The sequence below is a fragment of the Excalfactoria chinensis genome, chromosome 16, assembly GCF_039878825.1.
Source record: "Excalfactoria chinensis isolate bCotChi1 chromosome 16, bCotChi1.hap2, whole genome shotgun sequence".
Taxonomy (NCBI): domain Eukaryota; kingdom Metazoa; phylum Chordata; class Aves; order Galliformes; family Phasianidae; genus Excalfactoria; species Excalfactoria chinensis.
Genome location: NC_092840.1, coordinates 11,499,131 through 11,518,181, shown reverse-complemented (window position 1 = coordinate 11,518,181; position 19,051 = coordinate 11,499,131). Strand labels below are relative to the sequence as shown.

The 19,051-nt window shown below is 43.5% G+C and overlaps 1 protein-coding gene across 2 annotated transcripts in view; it reads right to left on the bottom strand.

Moving 5' to 3' along the window:
• Positions 1-19,051, bottom strand: part of HIC2 (HIC ZBTB transcriptional repressor 2) — a 63,197-nt gene that overhangs the window by 7,853 nt on the left and 36,293 nt on the right. The window contains exon 2 of one of the 2 annotated variants that reach the window (XM_072351104.1): positions 507-645. The exons of the other annotated variant lie outside the window; for it this stretch is intronic. The gene's annotated coding sequence lies outside the window, so the exon portion shown is untranslated. The remainder of the gene's footprint in view (positions 1-506; positions 646-19,051) is intronic. 2 annotated transcript variants of the gene reach the window in all.

Here is a 19,051-nt window from a genome sequence, read left to right as displayed (position 1 = left end):
CTTAAAGTGGCCCTTATCTAGTTTGTTACATTCCATTTAGTGCCAGATGGAACTGCCATCCTGTCTCCCTCAAGCAATTTGCAAGACACCCACAGAAATGGTGCAGCTTGGTTTTAGACGCAAGCACCTGTTTGGTACCTTTGTGCTGCAAAGTTTGGACGTTTTGTACGTGGGCAATATATGCTCAACTGCTACCAGCTCCTGACCCAAAACCATGACAAGGGGAGGGATAGAGTCTGATGATGTCCCCAGTCCCTTTTTTCCTGTCCTAGCACAAGCAGAGCCTGACATGGCTAGTCCCTTCCTTGCTGCATGGCAAACTGCATAGGCAAAGGAGATCTCCGTGGGTAAAGAGGATAGAGGCTCTTTGTGCATGAAAGCACTAACATCAGGAAAGCAAAGTGATTTCCAGTCATTGCAAGGCTGTAGCAAAGCAGGAACACCTTGCTGTACAAGCCAAGACTATGAGCAGTAGAATGCAGATTAACCACTTGGTTGCCGCTTACCATGCCAGGTACATTGGGCTAAAGGCACCTCCATCCAGTGCTGCCCGACGTGCCAGGTACATCCCATGATGTTCCATTGAAATCACAACAGGCCATCAATAGAACGTGGCTGCACGGATGCAGAATGGAGAACCAGGCGCTGTTAAATGCAATTAAAAAACTGCAATCAAAATTGAAATGTACATTTTAAAATGGCCATCTGCCTTAAAAATGTAACTACTAAAATAACCTCCCCTCCACCCATCTCCCCGGAGCTGATCTGTGACGGAAAAAGAGCGGAAGGCTTCTGCAGTTTTCCTGATGACTCTTTCTGTCCACCTCCATACAGGACTCCAATGGCACTGAGCTTCAGGGAGACCAGGGACCACATATCCAACAACAGCAGATCCCAGAGTATCTGCACCAGCTTCCCCACTGCCCAGGAATTCAGACAGCTAATATCACCATTAGAAATGCTTCTATAATGGGTAACAACAACAACAACAACAAAATTGGTGCCAGAGCTTCATGGTCTCATTACCCACATATAGGCAACAGAAGTTGCACTTAAATGCTGATTCTTCGTCTTGTTCCCTTTTCCCTGTTCCCCTTCCCAAGCCCTTGAAATCCTTCTCTCACAACATCTCTAGATGTTACGACATGGATCCAGGCTGAGTCCTTTGGCTTTTGCTACATCTGTGGAGCAAGGACGGAAGAAGGAAAAGAGAATATTGAACCCTCCTGTTCATAATGATCCTTCACTAATAACTTTATTCTCCATTCTTGGAGACTGAAAATGATGTTGATTCATAGTGAACTGCAGGTCATACGAGAGTCATGAAACTTAAGATATGATTCCCTGCCCGAAAGAAGAACATCCTTTTCATGCCAAGAAAAAGTACATCCTACTGATGCACTCAGCTTGTCAAACCTAGGGTATCCTCTGCAGTGCACATCCTCCTCTTACAGGAGTTTCTGCAGTCAGCTCTGTCAGGGTGATCAAGGGGGACATTCTCAGGAAAGATGCTAAGTTCTACTGCACGTGTCTCACATTTAAAAAGTTAGAACAATACTGATTACCATTTCATCCTTAAAAGATAAAAGGCTGAATGGAAAAGACTTACAGTAATGAATTTTATCTGTATGAGAGTGAATGTAAAGAACAGCAGTGGCTTGGCAAATAGAAAGCATTTTCATGAAAAGAGAGCTGGATGTGGAGGTCTTCATTCTTCTTGGACATCTGCTGGGCTCAGACACATCCCATCATTCCTATCTGCATACTTATCCTCACAGTTCTGTTTCTTAATCCCTACCATAATGAACGAATAGGGCTTTTGTACTCAGATTGTCCTGTTCTGACTGCTCTGCACTGTAGATTTTTATATCTTGTCAACACAACGAAGAAGTGAAATGTGTTTACTTAATGACCTGGGCTATACTGAGCCAAGAGCATTTGCTGAACTGGAGCTCCCACTCTCCAAAAGCTCGCACCTTGCATAAAAGCAGCACACTGCTGGCTGCACCTGCAGCATCAGGGCTCTGTGAAACACTCAGCAATACCAGCAGTACTGAGTTTAAGAAAGGCTGAATGCTGCATGAAGGTACTTACTGGACTGGTTTCGAGACAGTAGCTCTGGTACAGATTTACATCCAGATTACAGCAATTCTTGCTCCTGTGAAGCAAGAATCTCTTCTCTATAGTTGTGTTTTCCCTCTAGGGCAGAGATTAACAGAGAACTGCTTAACACAGATGTGTTTCCTGCTGCTGGAGCATCAGGCTGCAGCAGTCAGAAATGAAACTTCCTGCCAATTCTTAAACAGGGCTTTGTATATTAGGCATTTATTTTCACTGCTGACACGAAGACTACTGAAACCTTTTACACAGGAAGAGAAAGGAAAAGCATAGACATCGGAGATGCTGACAGGCAGAACCAGGCACTAAAATTTCTGGCATATCTGCAGAGTACAGTTGATCTTAGCATAGTAGTGGCACGAAACACGTAAAGGCTCAGGAGCAGGAGGTGTCGGGTGCTCCTGCAGCCCTGCAACAACTGAGAAGGCTCAGCCCTGTCTTGATACTGTGTTACAAGTGAGACAGGTAGGTGTACCTGATGTTGATCTAATGACTCTGTTTTCCAATAACATACCCACATATTCAGAAAAGTAGCTCAGGAATAGTATCTCTACGCACGTAGCAGGTACAGGCCCCATGGTATGCAAAATTCCTGTTTTCCAGCTACCTTTGAGCCTTGGCGTATAGAATTCTCCCTTCACAATGCAAGAATCTAGGATGTGACTAAAGGACTGTTACTACCTCCCAGCTAATCCTAGAGAGTTTTAGGCAGAATCTATACCCCAGTGAATTACATGGAAAGAGAAGATGCTAAAGGTCCCAAACCTTGGGGTCTGTTCCTCAGTGTGATAGGCCATGGTTGGCAGGGGGTACATGGGGTGGCAGCTCTGTGCTGTACATTGCTTTGGGAGCAAGGGTTCACTGTGGTGGAGAAGGAACACCGTGACCCTTTCTAACAGAGACTATCTTACAGCAGCCTTCCAGTTGCAGCACAGCTTTAGGGCTCTGAGTCACCACGGGTACAAGCTGATAGCTGGGTTGAGAAATGCAGCAATTCTGGAACAAGTGCACTGTTCTTTCAACTATCCCTGTGACTGGAGAGGGATCTCAAGGACGGGAGTGAGATAGACAGCTAGGAGCATTAAATCCACCAGCTATTGTGTACTTCTACCATGTAATCAGGAACCTCCTCAGGACAGGACCCATCATACTGAACTATACACACACCTCACAGCAAAAGAACCAGCAGCTCTCTCATCAATTCCAGACTTCTCAGCTTCTAACTCAACACTGCCAGAAGGCAAGACTATAACAAATTAGCACCATTCAGTTTGTTGAAGTTGCTGTTCCATTGTTTGTTTATTTAAAACACAAACACACACACACATACAGTAACAAGCTGGCTCTCTGCTGCCATCACCCAAACTCAAGATTTGTAGTCACAGAGGGACAAGCAAAGGCAGTGGATTAGACTCATTCAGAGCAGCAGTCACTGCTCCGGAACTCTGGGTTTTGCTCTTTCACTGCAAGCAAAGCAAAAGAATGCCCACACTGTTCCAGCCTTGAAGACAAAGGTCTAAAAATCCTTATTTCAGCACTTCACTAGAAAAGTGTTGTTACAAAAATGAGACTGTATCCTGGGTTGCATCAAGAGAAGAGTGACCAGCAGGTCAAGGGAGGCGATTCTTCCCCTTTACTTTGCTCTTGTGAGACGCCCACCTGAATTACTGCGTCCAGTTCTGGGGACCCCAGCACAAGAAGGACATGGAGCTGTTAGAGTGGGTCCAGGGGAGGGTCACGGAAATGATCAGAGGGCTGGAGCACCTCCCCTACCGGAACAGGCTGAGAGAGCTGAGGCTCTTCAGCCTGGAGAAGAGAAGGTTGCAGGGAGACCTCAGAGCATCCTTCCAGTACCTGAAGGGACCCTACAGGGAAGCTGGGGGGACTTCTTATAAGGGCATGTAGCAACAGGAAGAGGGGAAATGGCTTTAAACTGGAAAAGGGTGGATTTGGACTAGATGTTGGGAAGAAATTCTTTACTATGAGTGTAGTGAGACACTGCAACAAGACGCCCAGAGAGGCTGTGGATGTTCCTGCCCTGGAAGCACTCAAGGCCAGGCTGGATGGGGGTGTGAACAACCTGGGCTGGAAGGAGGCATCCCTGCCTATAGCAGGGGGTTGGAAATGGATGATCTTAAAGGTTCCTTCCAACCCAAACCGTTCTTTGATTCTGTGACCCAGCACTAATAAAATTCATGCTATTTATGAATATCCAAGGGACAATCAACACCCCTTATCATCACACAAGATGATAACTGCATTAAAATAGGAAACATGTCTTACCTCATTAAGCACTGGATAAGTTTATAAAGCAAAGAGGGGGCTGTAAGACCTAACAAAGTACTGGTATTCCCATTTCTGAACTCTGGGTAGTAATGCTGTAGGTTGAGACCAGTCGTTCTGACGTGGTTTGCTCTGATATGTGTCAATCTGTTCTTATTTTAAGAGATTATTTGGGAGGTGTGTTATGCTTTTATTCACGCTGGAGAAATTAATATTTTATCATGAGATGATCATGATAAGGATGATGTTAAAAGCTGTAGGAGAGTCTTATCCTTCCATCAAATACAGTCTAGTTTGCCAGCGTGTATGTGTGTGTCACTAATGATTCCTTCACACAGCATTTGTACCTGTAGGCACTTAGTCTATACAGAGCACCTCAGTATCTGATGCCTTGCTTGCCAGTTGCATCACATAGTCTATACAGACAGCTTCTCTTTCATTTCTGTTGATTTATACTACATTAAGCCCTGGCATGCTGCAAGCTAGTTTAAAGCATAGTAAAGTTGGCATGATCGCCTGAAACCCTTAATTGCTGCATTTTTTCTCTGTTGATTTTAAGAAAGTTTTCAGGTTTATCATCACTCTAATACTGTGCATCCTCTGGCTTCTGTGTCATATGCTGAATGATAGCTGCATCATCCAAAGCATCTCAATTAGCTTGGTGTGAACATAGTTTTGGTTTCTGGACAGGTGAATGATAGACTCCACAGTTACCTCCAACAGCCCAACAGTAGTTAAGGAACAAATGGATTTTGTACTGGGATTGAGACCTTGGCATGGACCTGTGGGTTCCAGAACAGCTGGGAAAATTTTACAGATTTTAAACCCAGGATTTATCAAAATATTTAAATACTTAGGTTTAATTATTTCAAAAGCTAGTCACTTCACAGATGTCACGTAAGGAAATTGCTATGTCATTTGTGCGTTTATTTCCTGTCAGAAACAAGCCTAAAAGAGAAACGCAGACGGGATCACCTTCCTTCTTTTAGCACTATTAAAACCATCTCATTTGGTAATCTCTTCAAGATGGGTGTGGGGGACTGAAGAGCTGGAGAAGATTATATTCATAGCAGGTAACCTTGGGAAAAACAGGCGATACCAGAGAAACAGGCATGAGGGGTGAAATTGTGACAGTACTGAAACTATCAGGAGACACAAGTGAGCCGAGTGCCTGTTCCACAGAGCTCTGAGAATACTAACGTGGCCGCACCTCCTGCACGATTTAGGCTTGGCTGGCAGTTCTCATAGGCACTCAGATGAGAATTCACAAGAATTCACATATTTAAAACCTCAAGCAAGAGTTTAAAAAAAGCACTAGAAGGCTATTTTAAAAGTTTGTTTCCCACAGAGCTCTCCCCTATCAGCAAGAAATTGGTTAAGGAAAAAAACAGAACAACAACAACAACCAAACAAACAAAAACCCCACAAACAGAACCAAAGCAGCAAAACAAACACAGCCAGAGGGACTGAAACCTCTTTTACACAGAAGCAGCAACTCAGCAGTTTAACAGCTCCATAAATATGATCAGGATCTGGCCAAAGGAGTAAAGCATGTGCAACTACTGCTAACAACAACAACAAGCAGTGATTCTAGAACTTAGACTGGAAGGAAAAAATGTATCGTTAACACTTTCAGCAGAATCCTCTAACATAACCAGTCAAGAATCCCAGGTGATGCTAGAAATGTGCTTAGTGTGGATATGTTTGGACTAAAACCTCCCTTTTGGTGCTGTGCTTTCCCAAACACCTGTATTCAATCTTATGCCCTTGGGTACACGCTACTCAGCCACATTCAGTTCTTTCTTGGAGAAGGGCTAAATAAATTGTATCATTGTTGTGCCACAGTGCAGAGGCTCCAAAACATGCACCTTCTGAGGCTCCTGAACTTGACAAGGTATGTGCTTCATCTTCCTCATATGATGTGGTGAGTTTTGATGCCACCCACACTCTCTGACTCATCAGGTCAATTAATCTGGGATTGACCTGTTCCCTTCATGCTTTTTCTTGGCAGACACCACGATAGAACTTTTTAGGAACTGGAAATGCACACCACAAATCCAAAAACAAACAGTACTCATCTCCTGTAAAGAACTGAATTTGTAGTATAAATGGCATCCTCCTAACCACAGTGATCCTCCACTGTAGAATACTGTAGAATACATCTGTTGTTGTCTAAGACGTCCTATGTCCATCTAAGATGTACTATGTCCTTCTGCAGGCAGGCCACCCTGATGCTAACATGGCTTCCACACACTTTCTGTCTCTGCTGACTCACAGAAAACCCCTTTTCAAGTTGTGCAGAGGAGAAATAGCAGACATTTGCCCGTAGGAAAAAAGGGTAGAGAGTAATTTATCAAATTGATGTAATATAGCCCAACTGCACGTGAGAATGATGGCCCTTGTGGAGATAGTTCCAGAACTATGCATGTGCTTTCAAACAGACAAAGTGATTTGGTACAACCACCACATCCTTTGAGAAGGTTGGTTTTGACATGCTGGGAAAGGACTTGGATTTTCCAGCCCTTCCCTAAGTCGAAGGCAATTCAGTGAACACACCCACGACCCTGCAGCAGACACCACTCTAACATTTGTCTTCATTATATTCTAATTGTCACCCAACTTTCTGTTATTTGCAGTGATTATTAATTTTTTGTGCATTTATAAAAACAGAAGAAAGGTCAAGGAAGCGCCATTACACGTGATTTATTCGTTCTTTTGCAGCAGTCTTTGGAAGTGCTGGCTCTTACTGCTCATATTTTCCCTGTTAGTCTTGAACCAAAAAAATCAAATATGGGTATCAGGTTTGGTGTGTTTTTAAACAAAAAGTGCATGGAACTAAGTTTTGCTAACTTTTTGCTATATGTGTTTATTATTACTTTTATAAAGCTTCCATATGATTTTTAGAAGCAATGTGAAGCATACCAGAACTTCAGAAAGCCCCGACTCAGAGCATCTCTTACTTGAAAGGAAGTTGATTGTTACAATCCACATTTTTCTTTAACTGAATTCTGCTTTCCTCACATGAAAAAGCTTTTTTGTTCATTTGTTTTTTCATTGATCTTACTATTCAGAGGACTGACTGAGGAATAAATAATCTACAGAGAGTTTTGTTGGGGGTAAAAATTAGAAAATCCTCATGACAAGAATCTTGGCAGAGGTCAGCATATGGGAATGATGGATTAAGATGAAGTGTTTGCATTGCCCAGTCAGATGCAAAGATATCAACACTAGCACGCTCAGGTATTCTGGTGATCCTTCGAGGGAGTCTGCAGCCATCAGAACTCTATGTGTGCAGGGCTTCCCTGCTTGTAAGTCTCTCTCTCCAGTAGCACATGCATTTTTAATTTTTTTTAATATGTGACCTAGGTTAGTGCTCACAAATGCAAAGGATTAACAGCTACAGCCCAGAACAGGAAGCTGGGCATGCTCTGCTCTCACACCCTGCTGACACCATCAGCTGCAAACCCGCACTGCTCCCACCCACACACAGCAAGCAGTGGTCAGCATGGAGGGGTGTGCTGTCACCTCTCCTTCCAAGCGACCCACAGAGCATTTGGTCCATTGACACCTGAGCTGTCAGGGTGCAGGGCTGAATCCTGTGTTGGACATGCGTTTTAAGATGTTGCACTTCTCTGTCACTGCCCTCCTCAACACCAGTGCTTTGTGCTTTTCTTTTTTTTAAAGCCAGCACTAACATTGCAAATAGAGAAGACAAATGCATTATTTCCCATTCTGCAGGTTAGGAAAAAAAAAATAAAAAATTAAAAAAAAAAAAAAAACAGAGAAATTGATCCACAGCTACAGATGATGAAAGATCTAGATCTGTTATAGTCCATCCAAAGCAAAGATGCCAGTGAAGAGGTTGGGTCTTGCCTTCCTCCACCTTTGAGCCTGGGCCTGCTCTGCCTTACAGCCTCACTGCTCATGGTGTCACACTGTGATGCAGTCAAGCATGCAGGAAAGCACAGCCAAGGACCAGGAACACTTATCAGACCTGGTTGTAAAACTAAATCCTCTTTGCCAGAGATCACAGTAGTAACTGAGGATTGTGCTTAAACTCCAAAACATCCTCCACTATCCAGGTAGGCTGCTGGCGATGGATGGAATGTGGTGGTGAGACAGAGGGGCACTGAAGACAAGAAAGTCAGTGGGAATTTTTGCTGGTCTGGATGGTGCCTGTGCAGTGAGAAGATGGAGCAAAGCAGCACTCTGGAGCAGGAGGGACAAGGAAGGACTCCTACCTGCCTTTGGGGCTGGAGTTCTCCTCCGACACCCCAGTTAGAAGTGAGATCAATGCCTAACAGCACAAGATGCTTCCCCTTCATAGTGATCATCATTTCTAGATGCTTAATATTTGCTGGCTTCCTCCTTTGGAATTTTCTAACAGCCCAGCAAGAATGAAGATGTGGAGGTTCTCCCAAAAGTCCTCAAAATGCATCAGAAACGGGAATCTGCTTCAGGGCTGCAGGGTGTTGTCTCAGCAGATTCAGTGGGTAACAGGAGGTCTTAAATAAAACGTAATACTCTTTTCTGCCCAGACTTGCCAGAAGATTTTAATGCAAATGGAACTCCAGGAAAATTAGGGTGGACTCTAGTAGCTGCCTCTCCCTCAGGGCTTTTTTTTTTTTTTTCCTTCAATCCAGCCTGATGAAGTTCATTACAATTGCATTTAAACTGTGATTTAAATTTTCCAAAGCAGGCAGGGCAGGTTTGAAAGCCTGATATATCAGAATTTATGCATTTCCTGAAGAACTAAGGTAAATAGCAGAGCCCTTCCGAAGGGATGCCTGATATGTCCTCTCAGCCCTTTGACAAGTTTGCTGTCAGACAAGGCCACTGGATTCCTGGCAAGTCCAGCAGGCTTGCTCCTTGAAACCAAACAGCCCTGCATTCAGGCATGCCAGTACTTTCCTTGGAGGTATTTACAGTTTACTTTTTAGTGCTACTTTAAGTTCAAAGGGGGTAGTAAAGCCCCATTAAGCCATTTACATCAAACTGGTTAGTTAATTATCCTGTTGCAGGCTTTAAATTAGCAATTTATAACCCCTTCCCTAGAGATGCTAGTATTTGGAACAACTGAGCAGGGACAATTTGCAGTGGGGTGAAGTTAAGGAACAAACAAACAAACAAACAAAAAGAAACTGAATAAATCCCTGTTTTAGTTGGAAGTCGATTAAGTGTTTGAGAATCCAAGTAGGGACAGGGGTGGGAGAGAGCCCAACATCACCAGCAAGCGAGGCTAGGGAGGCCACATTTTGCTTAGGGCTGTGTCTGTTCAGCACAATTCAGTGAAGTGCAGAGATAAAGAGCTAGGCCAAGTCTTGGGGGGGGCACCACACCTAGCTGAGGATGAGATTTACCTTACAATGAGATATTCTGCTTCATAGTGTCATAGTCAAAGGTATTTTTGTATTAATCCATACAAAAATGTGCCTGCACAAGACTGAAACCAGTATCTGCCCCCAGGGAAGGAAATGTATTTCAGATTTTGGGGCTGCCAAAACTGAACACCAGCATGCAGCGGCTAAAAACCATGGGTTTTAGTCAGCAGTTCTGCTCACCTATGCAGGCAGGGAAGCCCTAGGCACAGCTTTCAGATAAGGATTAACAAGATTCCAGACGTACATCCCCATGCCATAGGAGTCAACGTCCTGCTCACAGTGAGGCTGTCCCATGGGCCAGGTGAGGCTGGAGCCAAGGAATCTCCAGTTCCAGCGCCTCCTCCCTCATTAACAACATTTCACTTTGGAAAAGGAGAAGTTGATGTCCCCTCGGGGTCTGGTTATTCCAGCTCACCTTGTTCAGAATTCAGAGCTTTTACAGAAAAGATGAAGCTAACTGCCAAAAAACTAACCAAGTTCTAAAACAAAACATGCCTTTCACTCTGTCTTCTGTCCATCATTACTTTAATACCCACTGGCATACATGTTTGCTGGCAACTATGATTTAAAGTGAATATGTGAGGGAAAGGTCCTCCAGTTGGCACTATTTTCACACAACCATAAACTGGGTACAGGAGGAATCTTGGCCCCAGTCTTATATGCTGTCCCATATCAACAAGCACTTCAGACACCAAGGGTCAGAATACATTGAAAGAAGTGGCATAGAGAGTGGGACCAAGGCAAATTGGGAGATTCCACAGTGACATCCAAAAAAGTAGATAAAAAGAAGCCTGAGAGAAAAAAACATCTTTCTACTCGAAAGACCAAAAAAGCGACAGCTATAATCAAGTCATACGGCAAACTGCAGCTTTTTTTCTTCATCTTAATGCATCCCCTTTTCAATAGCAAAAACAAACAAACAACAACAAAAACCTTCTGCCAAACAACTGCCAAATTAACTTTAAAAAGAGAGATAAAAATCTAGGCAATTCAATTTCTTTGTACTACACAGCTATGAGACTTGTTTTGCATTTGCTCACTGTTTGGTCTCTACCGAACGTGGCCATTTCACAGTTTTGTGGATGCGGACGTAATAGGAGAGAAGACACTCAGAGGTTTCAAAGCAAAGTGGCAAAATATTTTTGTAAAATATTTGCTAAGCTCATATCAGTTTTATGTGATTTACTGCTCCAAATTGCATGACAGAAATCTTATAATAAAAATACAAGTAAATGCAACAAGAAATCTAAATCATCTAAAGGACTGAAAAACCCAGCCCCACACATAGATGACATTCTCCAAATTCTCTGCCCTTTCTTGGGAGTGGTTACACCCAAATCATCACTCAGTCCAGGAGCTGTTCTCTCATGCTAATCACTCCGGAATTGCACACTAAGGTAAATAAAAGTTCAGATGCAAACACGATCCTGGTCCCTGAAACAGCACAGTGCTAACAGGCCACAGGACTGCAAGATATTAGGGACTTATAAAATAATGTGAGCTGCGAAGGAAGAAAGAAAAGCCCTCCTGTGGATGAAATGGAAGTCCTTCCTGCTCCACCAAAACCTCCCATTTCCAAGGCATGCAGTGCCCAGGACTGTGCCTAGAACAGGTGTGTCCCCTTAAATACTTCACATGTCACACTTGTGTCTCATGGACACAGTCCTAGGGGATTATATTAGTACCAGTGCATACCAGCTGGAGCTGCCCCCGGCGGTGTCCTGTAACTCCTTGCATGCGAGGAGCTGCTCTCCATGCCGTGGAGCCCTCTCCACATAGCTTACTGGAGACAGACATGCTACCCTGCAACGCAGCCTCCAGCTTTCATGCTCCTCTGCCTGGATCAGCTCAGGGATGAGTGAGAGACCTCCTGCGAAAGCAGTGACAAGGCACTGCCAGGGGAGAGGAGAGCTCCAGGAATTCTTTTCTTTCCTTCATCATCTGCACTTATTACTAGCAAATTCTCAACTGATTTATGCCGAACAAACACTCTTAAAAGCCTACTTTAGCTAAAAAAAATACATGGCTAACAGAGAGAAGTCCACTCAGCCATTCCCAAGCAGAAATGCTGACTGGGCACAAAACAGATAAGGCTAGTGCAGGATGAAAGAACGACAAAGGAGAGTGAGCCTCATGTCTTTTCAAGTCAGTGTGGGAAGAGACACCCCTGGGCAATTTCTACCTAATTCTACATTGAGCCTTGGAGGATACCAGCTGCTGGCCCAGCCTGTAGAAAAAGCCAACACAGAAGTTTTTAGGACAGCAAATGCTTTAATGGCATTTCCTGTGTCACACCTTAATGACTGGCACAGATAATAAAAAAAAATACTTGATTTTACTATAGCTCTGCATCACAATGCAAAGGTATTCTTCAGTAGGAAGAACTGCTTCCCTGCCTCCTATCTCATGAAGGGCATCTTGCCCTTGACAAGCAGACTGAAAAAGGATGGAGGCAAGAAGCTGTTGACCAGCAGCTGGGTACGGAGGTAGAGGGCTGACGAGTCCTGCGGGATCCTCCTGTCTTATTACTTCTTCGTTTTCCAGCGAGTGATTCTTATATTCAGGGAACAGCTTTTGGGAGAGAGCTCATGAGTTATTCCATTGGTTAATTAATTCAGATTTCCTGGTTTGAGCACATATCAGGTTTGTCTGCTCATCCCTATGACAAATGGCCCTAGGCACTGTGAGACGCTGGCAGCAGTGGAGGTGGCACCAAAAAAACACGTTCTACTGATGTACGTGGGAGGTGACACAGGTAACTTCTTCAGGCCACTTCTGCTCTGTAACTCGTTGGGGGCTGGGTGACTCAGGGGGGTTGATGCACCCAGTTCATTGGTCCAGCACAGACTGGAAGCAAATTCCCATGTGCTCCCGCAGTTTGTCTCAAGCACACAGCAGACAGGAGCATGAGGCCAGGTGCACTCACCTCCAGAGGCAGCTCACACACCTTGAGACGAATGTAAAGCAGGACAGATTTAAAACTCAGCTGCCCATTTTTAATTTTTGGGGGTGGTAATGGAGATGAGAGAAACAGGAAGGGGAGAAAAGGGGGACCAAACTGTCACTGACTGAATGCATGAACCCAGAGGGAGCTCTCAGTGTCAGTCACAGAGACACAGATACAGGACAATCAGGGCAGTGCCGTGCCAGCAGTTAATGTGCTTTTACTTGTTGTTTTGTTGTGTTTTTTTTTCCAAATAGCATTAAGTGATGGGGGAAGGGTGGATTTAAAAAAGTAATTTAAAGCTACCGATTTTAATCTTGTTTTACATTCACGCTCTCGTTATTTCATAAAGGATGATCAGTGACTGGTAACTGCTAAGCCATATTGATTTGCAACTAAATATAGTCTGCTGTCCATTTGGTATTAGTTTTTGCTAACCAGAGGGCCACAGAGCTCCAGCTGAAACATGTATTCTGTTTTACAGGTATTTATCCAACTGGCATTTTCCCTCTTTTTTATTATTTTAATGACCAGCCAGTGACATTTATTAGACATTCTGCTTTTCACATTTGAATCATACTGCCTGAAACTTCAAAAAATAACCATCCATTGAGAGTTTTCTGACTTCACTTCCTTATCTGCCACAGTAAGTGTTTGTCAGAACATGTTTAACATTTAAAACAAAATGATTTATTAAAGTGAGCTGCAACAGAGGATTTAAAACTGAATTCTCATCTCCTCGCACTTCAAAATTTAGAGCTAGCAGATATTTGTTCTTCTTCTACATAGCTGGTCCTTGTTCACCAACTTAGAAAAGGAAAACAAGCATCCCAAGTTCCTTGGTCTCTTAACTTCAAATGAAATCCTTTAGGACATTAAGGAGATTGGAATGAAAAGAAGTATCTCAGCAAAAGCAAGTTTAAAAGTCAGTACATGTACTGTGTCCCTGCCATTGCATAAATGTCAAAGCAGACTGAACCATTTGTTCCTGAAGTCAGAAGACCGATCCTGTAAGGAAAGCTTTGTCTAACAGTTGTCAGTATGTGAAATAAGTGCAAACTTCACCTGACTGTCCCATGGCCGCTAGAAAGCTATCAGTGACTCATTGCCAGAACACACCTCAGGTACATTTGAGCTGTTAAGGTCCCTGTTGTGCTTCAGCTGATCCAGCAGCACTCTCTCCATTAGAGGTGCCTTACACATGTCCCAGCCTAGCTCTGAGAGGTGGAGCTCATCCACAGCCACAGACTGGCCTGGCCGTTCAGTAACCTGCCTACTGGAATATCAGCGGGAGAAGCAGTGGATTAGACACAGTGCACTGCTCCTACATCATTCTGGATGGCCCTCAGAGATGTAGCTTGGCCACTGAGAGATCTCCCTGATCTCTCAACTGCATTGCTGGATTTCAAGGAGAATGGTGGGAGCAGGAAAAGTGGAGAGGCTTAAAAACCACAAGTAAGACTGTTAAGTTTATCCAACAATTAAACATTGGAATAAAAGCCAGTGCCGTGCTCCAAAGCCCTCTGGAAATACAAACTTGAAAAGAAAAAAAGAGACTCATTACTTCCTTGTTTGCCCAATCAGATCAGACAAAGCAGCTTTCCTGCAGCCTGGTGCAGCCCAAGCTGTTTGCTGCCCCTCTGGTAGTCTGATGCCCTCAGGTACCTGGGTGTGGCAGGCAATCACAGCTGACAGCTACAAAATTTTGCCCCAGAGATGCCTAGCATGCAGATGCAGAAGGGCTTCATAAGGTGCAAAATAAATCATCAAACTCCCCGGAGGAGATAAAGCTCAATAGAAGAAACTCTTGCTGTTTTGTGTTAAAGAGCTTCTTGTTGCCCTCCTCCGTGGAGCCAGGTTGCACTCTGTAGGATGCATCACTCAGCTCGTGCTGCAGTCTGCCCTTGCTGGGGCGAAGGAATACCATGCTGCAGTGTGCTCCCAGGTTCATGTGGAAGCATTCCAAGCCGCTGGGCTTCTGACAGTTCTCCAGCTGCTCTGCCATGCTGTAGTGCTTTACTTTACATTGCTTTCCTTGCCAAGAGGTACTGCTGTATTACAGTAGAGTTATCTAGCAAAACACAAAACTGATTTTTTCACCTCGAAAATACCAACTGTTGCCACTGCAGTCACAACTATATGCCCTGCTCTGTATTAGACTTTCCTGCTTTTATGCATATACAAGATAATTTAGGATATCCTTCCCAACTCACTGCTCCTTTTCCTTGCTGTGCTCCCCAAAGCATCTTCAGCTTCCAGTCAAAGGTGTCGCTGCTACATGAGTCTACATGGCAGCTCATGAGGTACATAGTCAGGCAACCTGATCAACTGTAGCAACAAACATAAGGGTGGGAAAAATAACTAGAAACAGTGTAGTGATTCACTGCTTCATTAACCAGACAGCTTTTTGTTAAGTCAGAAACTGCATGAAGCAAGCAAGCTGCAGAGACATTTCATAACACTGAGAGATTTTTAAGGTATTAGGAGGCATTTCGCTGCTAATTCTCTTCATTTTGGTATGCTTTTCAGCACTCTTAGGCTTCAAGACAAAACTAGTTCACTGCACTGCAGTGTAGCTAGTTTCCCTTCTACTTTTTAACTATAAAAATAGCCATATTATAATAGAGCAAAGGATTCACTTTCTGTTCTTCAGGAGGAGCTAAATAGCATCAGAAAAATGCTATTTGACAAGGTAGAGTATAGGTAGTTTGTTCTGCAGCTGTTGAAGATTTGCTGATCCTGAGGTTGCATCCAGACCATCACTTTTAATAAGAATTTATCTGTCCTTCATCGATTTTTGCATCCATTTACACTTCTGCTGTCCATAACACCCTTGGACAATGAGTTTCACATGATAACTGCTGCTTGAAAGCATGTGCTGTGTTTGCCTGATTTGATTCAGCTTAGTTAAGACAACACAAGAACTGCAAAGAATCACTCCCCTTCCCAACCCAGTTAACAAAAGCATAAAACAGCTGCAATCTTTGTAATAAGTCATCCCTTTGCTGTGGTGAAGAAAGAAATCCTGTTGCCTAACCTGAGATCCATCCTTGACAATTTCTGGATCCTCCACTACATTTCAGACGTGGCAATCAGAACTGAATAGTGTATAAGATATTATTACGTCATGAATTTAGACAGCAGCATACTGGTAGTTTCTATTTGGTTTACCAGACTGGGTAAACACCCAGAGAGTTTGCTGATGGCTCACAGAGTGCAGCATTTCCTCCCAGCTGGCCCTCAGTCTCTGTAAGAACGTTTGGGGGAATTCACCTCAGAGAGAGCTCTAAAACACTCTGCTGGGATGGCAAGGGAAAATCTGCACCCCCAGCAAGTGCTACCACAGATCTCTTAGCTTTTTACCAAACTCAAGACAGCTAAAAAAACCAAAACAAAAACAAAATTAGCTTTCCTTTGTATGTGTGTGTTTCCTTTTATTTTTTAAATATGTGGGGCTTAAAGTAGGAAAAAAGAACTTGGAAAATAATGTACGGTCATGAAGAGGAGAATGACATTCCAGAACAGTCGTGGAAGAAACCATTTGCCATTATCCATCTAGGGATGCATGCCAAGATCCTTCCTAACTTCCCTCAGCTCACATGAAGCCTGCTTTGTCTAATTTAAAGAATTACTTTTTTATCCAGCAGTGAAGTTTTTAGAATCGCCACCACCCAGCTCCATGCTCCCCGCCTGTCACTACCTCTGCACAGCAAACCAAAGCCTGTACGCGGGGTGCTGACCGGGAACTCCGCCGGGGGCTCAGGTGGTCCCTCTGGCCCTGAGAGAGAACAGCACAGCACAGACTAGTGCTTTCTAGTTTAAGTTCATCTTTGATGCCACTTGACCAGTTATTTAATCAACATACACTTAACCAGCTAAGTAAAGCTCCTCCTGTACTGTCAAATATCTACCCAAAAAAACAACAAAGGACACCCCATTCCTCATGCCCCCCACTTCCTGGTCTGCTGTTGCTCAGTACTATGGCTATGCTAGGCTTAGGGCTGCACAAGCAGCAGCAGAAGGCAAACACCCTCTTGCACGTTGAGATGCAACTGTGGTCCCATCTCTTCCATCTCCTGTTCTTCTGTGAGATCATTTCCAAGTTCCCCACAAGGAAACACTTCTCCCATATTACTTGGGAGAATACAAAACTCAGAGCTTTCAAAGCCCTGCCATCTCTACTCCCTCACTCCCAGAGTCTTCCCCAAAGCATGCCAGTTTGCAGCTCCTCGAAGCTCACAGCTCCTTTCTCCATTTGTGCACTCGGGAAGACCCACAAACCAGAGAAGCAGATATTACGTTATTCCCTCTAGCAGGCAGGGAGAAGATCTGATGCATTAAAATCTACACTGCCCAACCAGGTAAATGTTCTTAAGCTCATCCCAGCAAACATCCAAGCCTTAAGAAGTTTCCCTGCCATCCCCTTCCTAACAAGTGCCCTGCAAAAGTCAGACTTGGCACGGTGATGCACAATTCACTACGCAACCTCGTGAGTCTCTGCTAATCCCAAGAGGCATGCTTCCCCAAATATAGCTGCTCCATCTAATTGCTTGGCTTATCTCCCTTCTTTTCTATGATGGATCCTAAAGCTCTTAAAATTAATGATAGATACACTTGCAGATCAAAATCTTGTGTAATACTATGTTCATCACTTGTTCACAACAGCACTGTCAGTCACAGTGCTCAGATGCAATTTCTCCATGCTTCTTAGTAGCTGCTCAGATGCTGACAAATTAGCAAATGCTGGGAGAAACATCAGAGAAGTTTGTTTAACCCTATTTTGGAATTTCTGGGAGGCATTTTAACACACCATGAGAAAGATAAAACAAAACAAAGTTGTGCCTCTCTCTCCGAGGCAAGCCCTGATTGCTGCCTGGCAGGCACACATGGTGATACACTAGGCCCCATGATCTATCCATGGGGTTCCTCAGGAAGTATCCAAGGTACCTATCCTGGCAACATCTAAACGCAAGTAGCAGAGCACTCTGCAGGCAAAAAGGTCTTTCCCTAAGGCTGTTTAAAATGTGCATGTTCCTGAGTAGCATTGAAGATAGCAGCAATGGTGATTCATTAAGATAATGATTTAAGTAGGAGGCTTAAGAAAGCCAGGGTGGATTAACACCCAAAGCTTCTCCACTCCACCCCACCACCTGCCCTTTCAAGAGAAAGGACAAATTCCAAAAGTCGGGAGAGCTATGAATTAACAGCAACTATATCACAACTACAATGCATTTAATTACAGAGGTGCCACCTCTGCTCCAGCCCATTCTCTTTGGCAGGGTCAAGCACAAAATGCTATGGTAAAGGAAAATCTCCTTTGGCTTTAAAAAGTATTGGGTTTTACTTTTTTAAATGATTGTTATTATTTATTCATTTGTTAGCCAAGTAATCCTCAAAGAAGACTGTTGTTTTCTTTTTTTAATTAAATAATTTTCTGTCCACTTCACCCCACTAAGGGAGATGCCTTTGTACAACGGTTTTGATAGAATACTTTCAGTTGCCTTCTGGAAAGATGCACAGGCAACCAGTTTTGCTATTCTCTTGCTCAGTCATTTTTGCAATAGGGCATCCCAGTGTATATTGCCCCACTCACCGCTAGTTGTGCTTGGTCTGAACATATTCTAGGCACTCAATCTCACGCTGATTCAGTACAGAATAGCTTCCTAGAATGCAATCATAGAAAGAGTAAGGTTTGTCTTAAAAAGGGATCATTCCAGAACAGCTATTCCCTATTAATCATTCCCAATCACCTCTTTGTTAGTATAATAAAGTTAATTGGGAACGGCTCTTCCATTCAGACTTGTAACTTACTTCGGTTTGAATCAATGACCCTGTTTAAATGCGGTCTTACTTAGTACAGCATCATGCAATCATAGTGATGGATGCATCAACAAAAATAGACTAACAGTTGCAACAGAAGTAGAGCTGCTGTATGGACACAACTGTTTGTTGTATCTCAGGCAGATGATAAGATCAAGAAACATGTTTAAAAAATAGTTGTTCCTATAATGTTAGATCTTACCAGTACTTGCATGTGACATTTTGTACCTTACAAGTCTTTGGACCAGCTTTGTTCAAACCTGGTTTATTCCTTAGATATACAGAGACCTTAACACCAGGGAAAATTTGAGTTCTGTAGCTTCTTTTTTCATTAAGTTCTTAGCTTGCAAGATTTCTCATCCAAAAGGGCTGAGAAAGTACCTGGCACATCTTGGATGATTATTGAATACATTAAATAAATCAAACGTTTTATGATAAAATTCCACTCCCCCACACCAAACAGATGTAGGTGCAAGTCAGAGAATGTTGAAAATTGTACTACATT